Raw genomic sequence first — 14,851 nt, 5'->3', positions numbered from 1 at the left:
TCTTCAGGATGCTAGAATACACTAAATACAGCAAAAATGTTGAGTCTACAACGTTTTGTTTAGGTGTGAGAGCCAAAATGAACTTTTTATGGCTTTAAATGCGTTTTCAGCCTGATTGTGCACTTTAGGTGAAAATGTCAAAATCTTCAAAATGAGCATAAGCACAATGAAATTAATGCTGGAATCATCTTCAGGATGCTAGAATACACTAAATACAGCAAAAATTTTGAGTCTACAACGTTTAGTTTAGGTGTGAGAGCCAAAATGAACTTTTTATTGCTTTAAACGCGTTTTCAGCCTGATTGTGCACTTTAGGTGAAAATGTCAAAATCTTCAAAATGAGCATAAGCACAATGAAATTAATGCTGGAATCATCTTCAGGATGCTAGAATACACTAAATACAGCAAAAATTTTGAGTCTACAACGTTTAGTTTAGGTGTGAGAGCCAAAATGAACTTTTTATTGCTTTAAACGCGTTTTCAGCCTGATTGTGCACTTTAGGTGAAAATGTCAAAATCTTCAAAATGAGCATAAGCACAATGAAATTAATGCTGGAATCATCTTCAGGATGCTAGAATACACTAAATACAGCAAAAATTTTGAGTCTACAAGGTTTAGTTTAGGTGTGAGAGCCAAAATGAACTTTTTATTGCTTTAAACGCGTTTTCAGCCCCTGATTGTACACTTAAGGTGAAAATGTCAAAATCTTTAAAATGAGCATAAGCACAATGAAATTAATGCTGGAATCATCTTCAGGATGCTAGAATACACTAAATACAGCAAAAATGTTGAGTCTACAACGTTTTGTTTAGGTGTGAGAGCCAATATGAACTTTTTATGGCTTTAAATGCGTTTTCAGCCTGATTGTGCACTTTAGGTGAAAATGTCAAAATCTTCAAAATGAGCATAAGCACAATGAAATTAATGCTGGAATCATCTTCAGGATGCTAGAATACACTAAATACAGCAAAAATTTTGAGTCTACAACGTTTAGTTTAGGTGTGAGAGCCAAAATGAACTTTTTATTGCTTTAAACGCGTTTTCAGCCTGATTGTGCACTTTAGGTGAAAATGTCAAAATCTTAAAAATGAGCATAAGCACAATGAAATTATTGCTGGAATCATCTTCAGGATGCTAGAATACACTAAATACAGCAACAATTTTGAGTCTACAAGGTTTAGTTTAGGTGTGAGAGCCAAAATGAACTTTTTATTGCTTTAAACGCGTTTTCAGCCCCTGATTGTACACTTAAGGTGAAAATGTCAAAATCTTCAAAATGAGCATAAGCACAATGAAATTAATGCTGGAATCATCTTCAGGATGCTAGAATACACTAAATACAGCAAAAATGTTGAGTCTACAACGTTTTGTTTAGGTGTGAGAGCCAAAATGAACTTTTTATGGCTTTAAATGCGTTTTCAGCCTGATTGTGCACTTTAGGTGAAAATGTCAAAATCTTCAAAATGAGCATAAGCACAATGAAATTAATGCTGGAATCATCTTCAGGATGCTAGAATACACTAAATACAGCAAAAATTTTGAGACTACAACGTTTAGTTTAGGTGTGAGAGCCAAAATGAACTTTTTATTGCTTTAAACGCGTTTTCAGCCTGATTGTGCACTTTAGGTGAAAATGTCAAAATCTTCAAAATGAGCATAAGCACGATGAAATTAATGCTGGAATCATCTTCAGGATGCTAGAATACACTAAATACAGCAAAAATTTTGAGTCTACAACGTTTAGTTTAGGTGTGAGAGCCAAAATGAACTTTTTATTGCTTTAAACGCGTTTTCAGCCTGATTGTGCACTTTAGGTGAAAATGTCAAAATCTTAAAAATGAGCATAAGCACAATGAAATTAATGCTGGAATCATCTTCAGGATGCTAGAATACACTAAATACAGCAAAAATTTTGAGTCTACAACGTTTAGTTTAGGTGTGAGAGCCAAAATGAACTTTTTATTGCTTTAAACGCGTTTTCAGCCTGATTGTGCACTTTAGGTGAAAATGTCAAAATCTTAAAAATGAGCATAAGCACAATGAAATTAATGCTGGAATCATCTTCAGGATGCTAGAATACACTGAATACAGCAAAAATTTTGAGTCTACAACGTTTAGTTTAGGTGTGAGAGCCAAAATGAACTTTTTATTGCTTTAAACGCGTTTTCAGCCCCTGATTGTACACTTAAGGTGAAAATGTCAAAATCTTCAAAATGAGCATAAGCACAATGAAATTAATGCTGGAATCATCTTCAGGATGCTAGAATACACTAAATACAGCAAAAATGTTGAGTCTACAACGTTTTGTTTAGGTGTGAGAGCCAAAATGAACTTTTTATGGCTTTAAATGCGTTTTCAGCCTGATTGTGCACTTTAGGTGAAAATGTCAAAATCTTCAAAATGAGCATAAGCACAATGAAATTAATGCTGGAATCATCTTCAGGATGCTAGAATACACTAAATACAGCAAAAATTTTGAGTCTACAACCTTTAGTTTAGGTGTGAGAGCCAAAATGAACTTTTTATTGCTTTAAACGCGTTTTCAGCCTGATTGTGCACTTTAGGTGAAAATGTCAAAATCTTAAAAATGAGCATAAGCACAATGAAATTAATGCTGGAATCATCTTCAGGATGCTAGAATACACTAAATACAGCAAAAATTTTGAGTCTACAACGTTTAGTTTAGGTGTGAGAGCCAAAATGAACTTTTTATTGCTTTAAACGCGTTTTCAGCCCCTGATTGTACACTTAAGGTGAAAATGTCAAAATCTTCAAAATGAGCATAAGCACAATGAAATTAATGCTGGAATCATCTTCAGGATGCTAGAATACACTAAATACAGCAAAAATTTTGAGTCTACAACGTTTAGTTTAGGTGTGAGAGCCAAAATGAACTTTTTATTGCTTTAAACGCGTTTTCAGCCTGATTGTGCACTTTAGGTGAAAATGTCAAAATCTTAAAAATGAGCATAAGCACAATGAAATTAATGCTGGAATCATCTTCAGGATGCTAGAATACACTAAATACAGCAAAAATTTTGAGTCTACAAGGTTTAGTTGAGGTGTGAGAGCCAAAATGAACTTTTTATTGCTTTAAACGCGTTTTCAGCCCCTGATTGTACACTTAAGGTGAAAATGTCAAAATCTTCAAAATGAGCATAAGCACAATGAAATTAATGCTGGAATCATCTTCAGGATGCTAGAATACACTAAATACAGCAAAAATGTTGAGTCTACAACGTTTTGTTTAGGTGTGAGAGCCAAAATGAACTTTTTATGGCTTTAAATGCGTTTTCAGCCTGATTGTGCACTTTAGGTGAAAATGTCAAAATCTTCAAAATGAGCATAAGCACAATGAAATTAATGCTGGAATCATCTTCAGGATGCTAGAATACACTAAATACAGCAAAAATTTTGAGTCTACAACGTTTAGTTTAGGTGTGAGAGCCAAAATGAACTTTTTATTGCTTTAAACGCGTTTTCAGCCTGATTGTGCACTTTAGGTGAAAATGTCAAAATCTTAAAAATGAGCATAAGCACAATGAAATTATTGCTGGAATCATCTTCAGGATGCTAGAATACACTAAATACAGCAACAATTTTGAGTCTACAAGGTTTAGTTTAGGTGTGAGAGCCAAAATGAACTTTTTATTGCTTTAAACGCGTTTTCAGCCCCTGATTGTACACTTAAGGTGAAAATGTCAAAATCTTCAAAATGAGCATAAGCACAATGAAATTAATGCTGGAATCATCTTCAGGATGCTAGAATACACTAAATACAGCAAAAATGTTGAGTCTACAACGTTTTGTTTAGGTGTGAGAGCCAAAATGAACTTTTTATGGCTTTAAATGCGTTTTCAGCCTGATTGTGCACTTTAGGTGAAAATGTCAAAATCTTCAAAATGAGCATAAGCACAATGAAATTAATGCTGGAATCATCTTCAGGATGCTAGAATACACTAAATACAGCAAAAATTTTGAGTCTACAACGTTTAGTTTAGGTGTGAGAGCCAAAATGAACTTTTTATTGCTTTAAACGCGTTTTCAGCCTGATTGTGCACTTTAGGTGAAAATGTCAAAATCTTCAAAATGAGCATAAGCACAATGAAATTAATGCTGGAATCATCTTCAGGATGCTAGAATACACTAAATACAGCAAAAATTTTGAGTCTACAACGTTTAGTTTAGGTGTGAGAGCCAAAATGAACTTTTTATTGCTTTAAACGCGTTTTCAGCCTGATTGTGCACTTTAGGTGAAAATGTCAAAATCTTCAAAATGAGCATAAGCACAATGAAATTAATGCTGGAATCATCTTCAGGATGCTAGAATACACTAAATACAGCAAAAATTTTGAGTCTACAAGGTTTAGTTTAGGTGTGAGAGCCAAAATGAACTTTTTATTGCTTTAAACGCGTTTTCAGCCCCTGATTGTACACTTAAGGTGAAAATGTCAAAATCTTTAAAATGAGCATAAGCACAATGAAATTAATGCTGGAATCATCTTCAGGATGCTAGAATACACTAAATACAGCAAAAATGTTGAGTCTACAACGTTTTGTTTAGGTGTGAGAGCCAATATGAACTTTTTATGGCTTTAAATGCGTTTTCAGCCTGATTGTGCACTTTAGGTGAAAATGTCAAAATCTTCAAAATGAGCATAAGCACAATGAAATTAATGCTGGAATCATCTTCAGGATGCTAGAATACACTAAATACAGCAAAAATTTTGAGTCTACAACGTTTAGTTTAGGTGTGAGAGCCAAAATGAACTTTTTATTGCTTTAAACGCGTTTTCAGCCTGATTGTGCACTTTAGGTGAAAATGTCAAAATCTTAAAAATGAGCATAAGCACAATGAAATTATTGCTGGAATCATCTTCAGGATGCTAGAATACACTAAATACAGCAACAATTTTGAGTCTACAAGGTTTAGTTTAGGTGTGAGAGCCAAAATGAACTTTTTATTGCTTTAAACGCGTTTTCAGCCCCTGATTGTACACTTAAGGTGAAAATGTCAAAATCTTCAAAATGAGCATAAGCACAATGAAATTAATGCTGGAATCATCTTCAGGATGCTAGAATACACTAAATACAGCAAAAATGTTGAGTCTACAACGTTTTGTTTAGGTGTGAGAGCCAAAATGAACTTTTTATGGCTTTAAATGCGTTTTCAGCCTGATTGTGCACTTTAGGTGAAAATGTCAAAATCTTCAAAATGAGCATAAGCACAATGAAATTAATGCTGGAATCATCTTCAGGATGCTAGAATACACTAAATACAGCAAAAATTTTGAGACTACAACGTTTAGTTTAGGTGTGAGAGCCAAAATGAACTTTTTATTGCTTTAAACGCGTTTTCAGCCTGATTGTGCACTTTAGGTGAAAATGTCAAAATCTTCAAAATGAGCATAAGCACGATGAAATTAATGCTGGAATCATCTTCAGGATGCTAGAATACACTAAATACAGCAAAAATTTTGAGTCTACAACGTTTAGTTTAGGTGTGAGAGCCAAAATGAACTTTTTATTGCTTTAAACGCGTTTTCAGCCTGATTGTGCACTTTAGGTGAAAATGTCAAAATCTTAAAAATGAGCATAAGCACAATGAAATTAATGCTGGAATCATCTTCAGGATGCTAGAATACACTAAATACAGCAAAAATTTTGAGTCTACAACGTTTAGTTTAGGTGTGAGAGCCAAAATGAACTTTTTATTGCTTTAAACGCGTTTTCAGCCTGATTGTGCACTTTAGGTGAAAATGTCAAAATCTTAAAAATGAGCATAAGCACAATGAAATTAATGCTGGAATCATCTTCAGGATGCTAGAATACACTGAATACAGCAAAAATTTTGAGTCTACAACGTTTAGTTTAGGTGTGAGAGCCAAAATGAACTTTTTATTGCTTTAAACGCGTTTTCAGCCCCTGATTGTACACTTAAGGTGAAAATGTCAAAATCTTCAAAATGAGCATAAGCACAATGAAATTAATGCTGGAATCATCTTCAGGATGCTAGAATACACTAAATACAGCAAAAATGTTGAGTCTACAACGTTTTGTTTAGGTGTGAGAGCCAAAATGAACTTTTTATGGCTTTAAATGCGTTTTCAGCCTGATTGTGCACTTTAGGTGAAAATGTCAAAATCTTCAAAATGAGCATAAGCACAATGAAATTAATGCTGGAATCATCTTCAGGATGCTAGAATACACTAAATACAGCAAAAATTTTGAGTCTACAACCTTTAGTTTAGGTGTGAGAGCCAAAATGAACTTTTTATTGCTTTAAACGCGTTTTCAGCCTGATTGTGCACTTTAGGTGAAAATGTCAAAATCTTAAAAATGAGCATAAGCACAATGAAATTAATGCTGGAATCATCTTCAGGATGCTAGAATACACTAAATACAGCAAAAATTTTGAGTCTACAACGTTTAGTTTAGGTGTGAGAGCCAAAATGAACTTTTTATTGCTTTAAACGCGTTTTCAGCCCCTGATTGTACACTTAAGGTGAAAATGTCAAAATCTTCAAAATGAGCATAAGCACAATGAAATTAATGCTGGAATCATCTTCAGGATGCTAGAATACACTAAATACAGCAAAAATTTTGAGTCTACAACGTTTAGTTTAGGTGTGAGAGCCAAAATGAACTTTTTATTGCTTTAAACGCGTTTTCAGCCTGATTGTGCACTTTAGGTGAAAATGTCAAAATCTTAAAAATGAGCATAAGCACAATGAAATTAATGCTGGAATCATCTTCAGGATGCTAGAATACACTAAATACAGCAAAAATTTTGAGTCTACAAGGTTTAGTTGAGGTGTGAGAGCCAAAATGAACTTTTTATTGCTTTAAACGCGTTTTCAGCCCCTGATTGTACACTTAAGGTGAAAATGTCAAAATCTTCAAAATGAGCATAAGCACAATGAAATTAATGCTGGAATCATCTTCAGGATGCTAGAATACACTAAATACAGCAAAAATGTTGAGTCTACAACGTTTTGTTTAGGTGTGAGAGCCAAAATGAACTTTTTATGGCTTTAAATGCGTTTTCAGCCTGATTGTGCACTTTAGGTGAAAATGTCAAAATCTTCAAAATGAGCATAAGCACAATGAAATTAATGCTGGAATCATCTTCAGGATGCTAGAATACACTAAATACAGCAAAAATTTTGAGTCTACAACGTTTAGTTTAGGTGTGAGAGCCAAAATGAACTTTTTATTGCTTTAAACGCGTTTTCAGCCTGATTGTGCACTTTAGGTGAAAATGTCAAAATCTTAAAAATGAGCATAAGCACAATGAAATTAATGCTGGAATCATCTTCAGGATGCTAGAATACACTAAATACAGCAAAAATGTTGAGTCTACAACGTTTTGTTTAGGTGTGAGAGCCAAAATGAACTTTTTATGGCTTTAAATGCGTTTTCAGCCTGATTGTGCACTTTAGGTGAAAATGTCAAAATCTTCAAAATGAGCATAAGCACAATGAAATTAATGCTGGAATCATCTTCAGGATGCTAGAATACACTAAATACAGCAAAAATTTTGAGTCTACAACGTTTAGTTTAGGTGTGAGAGCCAAAATGAACTTTTTATTGCTTTAAACGCGTTTTCAGCCTGATTGTGCACTTTAGGTGAAAATGTCAAAATCTTAAAAATGAGCATAAGCACAATGAAATTAATGCTGGAATCATCTTCAGGATGCTAGAATACACTAAATACAGCAAAAATTTTGAGTCTACAACGTTTAGTTTAGGTGTGAGAGCCAAAATGAACTTTTTATTGCTTTAAACGCGTTTTCAGCCCCTGATTGTACACTTAAGGTGAAAATGTCAAAATCTTCAAAATGAGCATAAGCACAATGAAAATAATGCTTGAATCATCTTCAGGATGCTAGAATACACTAAATACAGCAAAAATTTTGAGTCTACAACGTTTAGTTTAGGTGTGAGAGCCAAAATGAACTTTTTATTGCTTTAAACGCGTTTTCAGCCTGATTGTGCACTTTAGGTGAAAATGTCAAAATCTTAAAAATGAGCATAAGCACAATGAAATTAATGCTGGAATCATCTTCAGGATGCTAGAATACACTAAATACAGCAAAAATTTTGAGTCTACAAGGTTTAGTTTAGGTGTGAGAGCCAAAATGAACTTTTTATTGCTTTAAACGCGTTTTCAGCCCCTGATTGTACACTTAAGGTGAAAATGTCAAAATCTTTAAAATGAGCATAAGCACAATGAAATTAATGCTGGAATCATCTTCAGGATGCTAGAATACACTAAATACAGCAAAAAATTGGAGTCTACAACGTTTAGTTTAGGTGTGAGAGCCAAAATGAACTTTTTATTGCTTTAAACGCGTTTTCAGCCCCTGATTGTACACTTAAGGTGAAAATGTCAAAATCTTCAAAATGAGCATAAGCACAATGAAATTAATGCTGGAATCATCTTCAGGATGCTAGAATACACTAAATACAGCAAAAATTTTGAGTCTACAACGTTTAGTTTAGGTGTGAGAGCCAAAATGAACTTTTTATTGCTTTAAACGCGTTTTCAGCCTGATTGTGCACTTTAGGTGAAAATGTCAAAATCTTAAAAATGAGCATAAGCACAATGAAATTAATGCTGGAATCATCTTCAGGATGCTAGAATACACTAAATACAGCAAAAATTTTGAGTCTACAACGTTTAGTTTAGGTGTGAGAGCCAAAATGAACTTTTTATTGCTTTAAACGCGTTTTCAGCCTGATTGTGCACTTTAGGTGAAAATGTCAAAATCTTAAAAATGAGCATAAGCACAATGAAATTATTGCTGGAATCATCTTCAGGATGCTAGAATACACTAAATACAGCAAAAATTTTGAGTCTACAAGGTTTAGTTTAGGTGTGAGAGCCAAAATGAACTTTTTATTGCTTTAAACGCGTTTTCAGCCCCTGATTGTACACTTAAGGTGAAAATGTCAAAATCTTTAAAATGAGCATAAGCACAATGAAATTAATGCTGGAATCATCTTCAGGATGCTAGAATACACTAAATACAGCAAAAATTTGGAGTCTACAACGTTTAGTTTAGGTGTGAGAGCCAAAATGAACTTTTTATTGCTTTAAACGCGTTTTCAGCCCCTGATTGTACACTTAAGGTGAAAATGTCAAAATCTTCAAAATGAGCATAAGCACAATGAAATTAATGCTGGAATCATCTTCAGGATGCTAGAATACACTAAATACAGCAAAAATTTTGAGTCTACAACGTTTAGTTTAGGTGTGAGAGCCAAAATGGACTTTTTATGGCTTTAAATGCGTTTTCAGCCTGATTGTGCACTTTAGGTGAAAATGTCAAAATCTTCAAAATGAGCATAAGCACAATGAAATTACTGCTGGAATCATCTTCAGGATGCTAGAATACACTAAATACAGCAAAAATTTTGAGTCTACAACGTTTAGTTTAGGTGTGAGAGCCAAAATGAACTTTTTATTGCTTTAAACGCGTTTTCAGCCTGATTGTGCTTTTTAGGTGAAAATGTCAAAATCTTAAAAATGAGCATAAGCACAATGAAATTAATGCTGGAATCATCTTCAGGATGCTAGAATACACTAAATACAGCAAAAATTTTGAGTCTACAACGTTTAGTTTAGGTGTGAGAGCCAAAATGAACTTTTTATTGCTTTAAACGCGTTTTCAGCCTGATTGTGCACTTTAGGTGAAAATGTCAAAATCTTAAAAATGAGCATAAGCACAATGAAATTATTGCTGGAATCATCTTCAGGATGCTAGAATACACTAAATACAGCAAAAATTTTGAGTCTACAAGGTTTAGTTTAGGTGTGAGAGCCAAAATGAACTTTTTATTGCTTTAAACGCGTTTTCAGCCCCTGATTGTACACTTAAGGTGAAAATGTCAAAATCTTCAAAATGAGCATAAGCACAATGAAATTAATGCTGGAATCATCTTCAGGATGCTAGAATACACTAAATACAGCAAAAATTTTGAGTCTACAACGTTTAGTTTAGGTGTGAGAGCCAAAATGAACTTTTTATTGCTTTAAACGCGTTTTCAGCCTGATTGTGCACTTTAGGTGAAAATGTCAAAATCTTAAAAATGAGCATAAGCACAATAAAATTAATGCTGGAATCATCTTCAGGATGCTAGAATACACTAAATACAGCAAAAATTTTGAGTCTACAAGGTTTAGTTGAGGTGTGAGAGCCAAAATGAACTTTTTATTGCTTTAAACGCGTTTTCAGCCCCTGATTGTACACTTAAGGTGAAAATGTCAAAATCTTCAAAATGAGCATAAGCACAATGAAATTAATGCTGGAATCATCTTCAGGATGCTAGAATACACTAAATACAGCAAAAATGTTGAGTCTACAACGTTTTGTTTAGGTGTGAGAGCCAAAATGAACTTTTTATGGCTTTAAATGCGTTTACAGCCTGATTGTGCACTTTAGGTGAAAATGTCAAAATCTTCAAAATGAGCATAAGCACAATGAAATTAATGCTGGAATCATCTTCAGGATGCTAGAATACACTAAATACAGCAAAAATTTTGAGTCTACAACGTTTAGTTTAGGTGTGAGAGCCAAAATGAACTTTTTATTGCTTTAAACGCGTTTTCAGCCTGATTGTGCACTTTAGGTGAAAATGTCAAAATCTTAAAAATGAGCATAAGCACAATGAAATTAATGCTGGAATCATCTTCAGGATGCTAGAATACACTAAATACAGCAAAAATGTTGAGTCTACAACGTTTAGTTTAGGTGTGAGAGCCAAAATGAACTTTTTATTGCTTTAAACGCGTTTTCAGCCTGATTGTGCACTTTAGGTGAAAATGTCAAAATCTTAAAAATGAGCATAAGCACAATGAAATTAATGCTGGAATCATCTTCAGGATGCTAGAATACACTAAATACAGCAAAAATTTTGAGTCTACAACGTTTAGTTTAGGTGTGAGAGCCAAAATGAACTTTTTATTGCTTTAAACGCGTTTTCAGCCCCTGATTGTACACTTAAGGTGAAAATGTCAAAATCTTCAAAATGAGCATAAGCACAATGAAAATAATGCTTGAATCATCTTCAGGATGCTAGAATACACTAAATACAGCAAAAATTTTGAGTCTACAACGTTTAGTTTAGGTGTGAGAGCCAAAATGAACTTTTTATTGCTTTAAACGCGTTTTCAGCCTGATTGTGCACTTTAGGTGAAAATGTCAAAATCTTAAAAATGAGCATAAGCACAATGAAATTAATGCTGGAATCATCTTCAGGATGCTAGAATACACTAAATACAGCAAAAATTTTGAGTCTACAAGGTTTAGTTTAGGTGTGAGAGCCAAAATGAACTTTTTATTGCTTTAAACGCGTTTTCAGCCCCTGATTGTACACTTAAGGTGAAAATGTCAAAATCTTTAAAATGAGCATAAGCACAATGAAATTAATGCTGGAATCATCTTCAGGATGCTAGAATACACTAAATACAGCAAAAATTTGGAGTCTACAACGTTTAGTTTAGGTGTGAGAGCCAAAATGAACTTTTTATTGCTTTAAACGCGTTTTCAGCCCCTGATTGTACACTTAAGGTGAAAATGTCAAAATCTTCAAAATGAGCATAAGCACAATGAAATTAATGCTGGAATCATCTTCAGGATGCTAGAATACACTAAATACAGCAAAAATTTTGAGTCTACAACGTTTAGTTTAGGTGTGAGAGCCAAAATGAACTTTTTATTGCTTTAAACGCGTTTTCAGCCTGATTGTGCACTTTAGGTGAAAATGTCAAAATCTTCAAAATGAGCATAAGCACAATGAAATTAATGCTGGAATCATCTTCAGGATGCTAGAATACACTAAATACAGCAAAAATTTTGAGTCTACAAGGTTTAGTTTAGGTGTGAGAGCCAAAATGAACTTTTTATTGCTTTAAACGCGTTTTCAGCCCCTGATTGTACACTTAAGGTGAAAATGTCAAAATCTTTAAAATGAGCATAAGCACAATGAAATTAATGCTGGAATCATCTTCAGGATGCTAGAATACACTAAATACAGCAAAAATGTTGAGTCTACAACGTTTTGTTTAGGTGTGAGAGCCAATATGAACTTTTTATGGCTTTAAATGCGTTTTCAGCCTGATTGTGCACTTTAGGTGAAAATGTCAAAATCTTCAAAATGAGCATAAGCACAATGAAATTAATGCTGGAATCATCTTCAGGATGCTAGAATACACTAAATACAGCAAAAATTTTGAGTCTACAACGTTTAGTTTAGGTGTGAGAGCCAAAATGAACTTTTTATTGCTTTAAACGCGTTTTCAGCCTGATTGTGCACTTTAGGTGAAAATGTCAAAATCTTCAAAATGAGCATAAGCACGATGAAATTAATGCTGGAATCATCTTCAGGATGCTAGAATACACTAAATACAGCAAAAATTTTGAGTCTACAACGTTTAGTTTAGGTGTGAGAGCCAAAATGAACTTTTTATTGCTTTAAACGCGTTTTCAGCCTGATTGTGCACTTTAGGTGAAAATGTCAAAATCTTAAAAATGAGCATAAGCACAATGAAATTAATGCTGGAATCATCTTCAGGATGCTAGAATACACTAAATACAGCAAAAATTTTGAGTCTACAAGGTTTAGTTTAGGTGTGAGAGCCAAAATGAACTTTTTATTGCTTTAAACGCGTTTTCAGCCTGATTGTGCACTTTAGGTGAAAATGTCAAAATCTTAAAAATGAGCATAAGCACAATGAAATTAATGCTGGAATCATCTTCAGGATGCTAGAATACACTGAATACAGCAAAAATTTTGAGTCTACAACGTTTAGTTTAGGTGTGAGAGCCAAAATGAACTTTTTATTGCTTTAAACGCGTTTTCAGCCCCTGATTGTACACTTAAGGTGAAAATGTCAAAATCTTCAAAATGAGCATAAGCACAATGAAATTAATGCTGGAATCATCTTCAGGATGCTAGAATACACTAAATACAGCAAAAATGTTGAGTCTACAACGTTTTGTTTAGGTGTGAGAGCCAAAATGAACTTTTTATGGCTTTAAATGCGTTTTCAGCCTGATTGTGCACTTTAGGTGAAAATGTCAAAATCTTCAAAATGAGCATAAGCACAATGAAATTAATGCTGGAATCATCTTCAGGATGCTAGAATACACTAAATACAGCAAAAATTTTGAGTCTACAACCTTTAGTTTAGGTGTGAGAGCCAAAATGAACTTTTTATTGCTTTAAACGCGTTTTCAGCCTGATTGTGCACTTTAGGTGAAAATGTCAAAATCTTAAAAATGAGCATAAGCACAATGAAATTAATGCTGGAATCATCTTCAGGATGCTAGAATACACTAAATACAGCAAAAATTTTGAGTCTACAACGTTTAGTTTAGGTGTGAGAGCCAAAATGAACTTTTTATTGCTTTAAACGCGTTTTCAGCCCCTGATTGTACACTTAAGGTGAAAATGTCAAAATCTTCAAAATGAGCATAAGCACAATGAAATTAATGCTGGAATCATCTTCAGGATGCTAGAATACACTAAATACAGCAAAAATTTTGAGTCTACAACGTTTAGTTTAGGTGTGAGAGCCAAAATGAACTTTTTATTGCTTTAAACGCGTTTTCAGCCTGATTGTGCACTTTAGGTGAAAATGTCAAAATCTTAAAAATGAGCATAAGCACAATGAAATTAATGCTGGAATCATCTTTAGGATGCTAGAATACACTAAATACAGCAAAAATTTTGAGTCTACAAGGTTTAGTTGAGGTGTGAGAGCCAAAATGAACTTTTTATTGCTTTAAACGCGTTTTCAGCCCCTGATTGTACACTTAAGGTGAAAATGTCAAAATCTTCAAAATGAGCATAAGCACAATGAAATTAATGCTGGAATCATCTTCAGGATGCTAGAATACACTAAATACAGCAAAAATGTTGAGTCTACAACGTTTTGTTTAGGTGTGAGAGCCAAAATGAACTTTTTATGGCTTTAAATGCGTTTTCAGCCTGATTGTGCACTTTAGGTGAAAATGTCAAAATCTTCAAAATGAGCATAAGCACAATGAAATTAATGCTGGAATCATCTTCAGGATGCTAGAATACACTAAATACAGCAAAAATTTTGAGTCTACAACGTTTAGTTTAGGTGTGAGAGCCAAAATGAACTTTTTATTGCTTTAAACGCGTTTTCAGCCTGATTGTGCACTTTAGGTGAAAATGTCAAAATCTTAAAAATGAGCATAAGCACAATGAAATTAATGCTGGAATCATCTTCAGGATGCTAGAATACACTAAATACAGCAAAAATGTTGAGTCTACAACGTTTTGTTTAGGTGTGAGAGCCAAAATGAACTTTTTATGGCTTTAAATGCGTTTTCAGCCTGATTGTGCACTTTAGGTGAAAATGTCAAAATCTTCAAAATGAGCATAAGCACAATGAAATTAATGCTGGAATCATCTTCAGGATGCTAGAATACACTAAATACAGCAAAAATTTTGAGTCTACAACGTTTAGTTTAGGTGTGAGAGCCAAAATGAACTTTTTATTGCTTTAAACGCGTTTTCAGCCTGATTGTGCACTTTAGGTGAAAATGTCAAAATCTTAAAAATGAGCATAAGCACAATGAAATTAATGCTGGAATCATCTTCAGGATGCTAGAATACACTAAATACAGCAAAAATTTTGAGTCTACAACGTTTAGTTTAGGTGTGAGAGCCAAAATGAACTTTTTATTGCTTTAAACGCGTTTTCAGCCCCTGATTGTACACTTAAGGTGAAAATGTCAAAATCTTCAAAATGAGCATAAGCACAATGAAAATAATGCTTGAATCATCTTCAGGATGCTAGAATACACTAAA

The sequence above is a fragment of the Vanacampus margaritifer genome, chromosome 17 (assembly GCF_051991255.1).
Source record: "Vanacampus margaritifer isolate UIUO_Vmar chromosome 17, RoL_Vmar_1.0, whole genome shotgun sequence".
NCBI classification, from domain to species: domain Eukaryota; kingdom Metazoa; phylum Chordata; class Actinopteri; order Syngnathiformes; family Syngnathidae; genus Vanacampus; species Vanacampus margaritifer.
Note: the sequence above shows the minus strand (reverse complement) of the source record.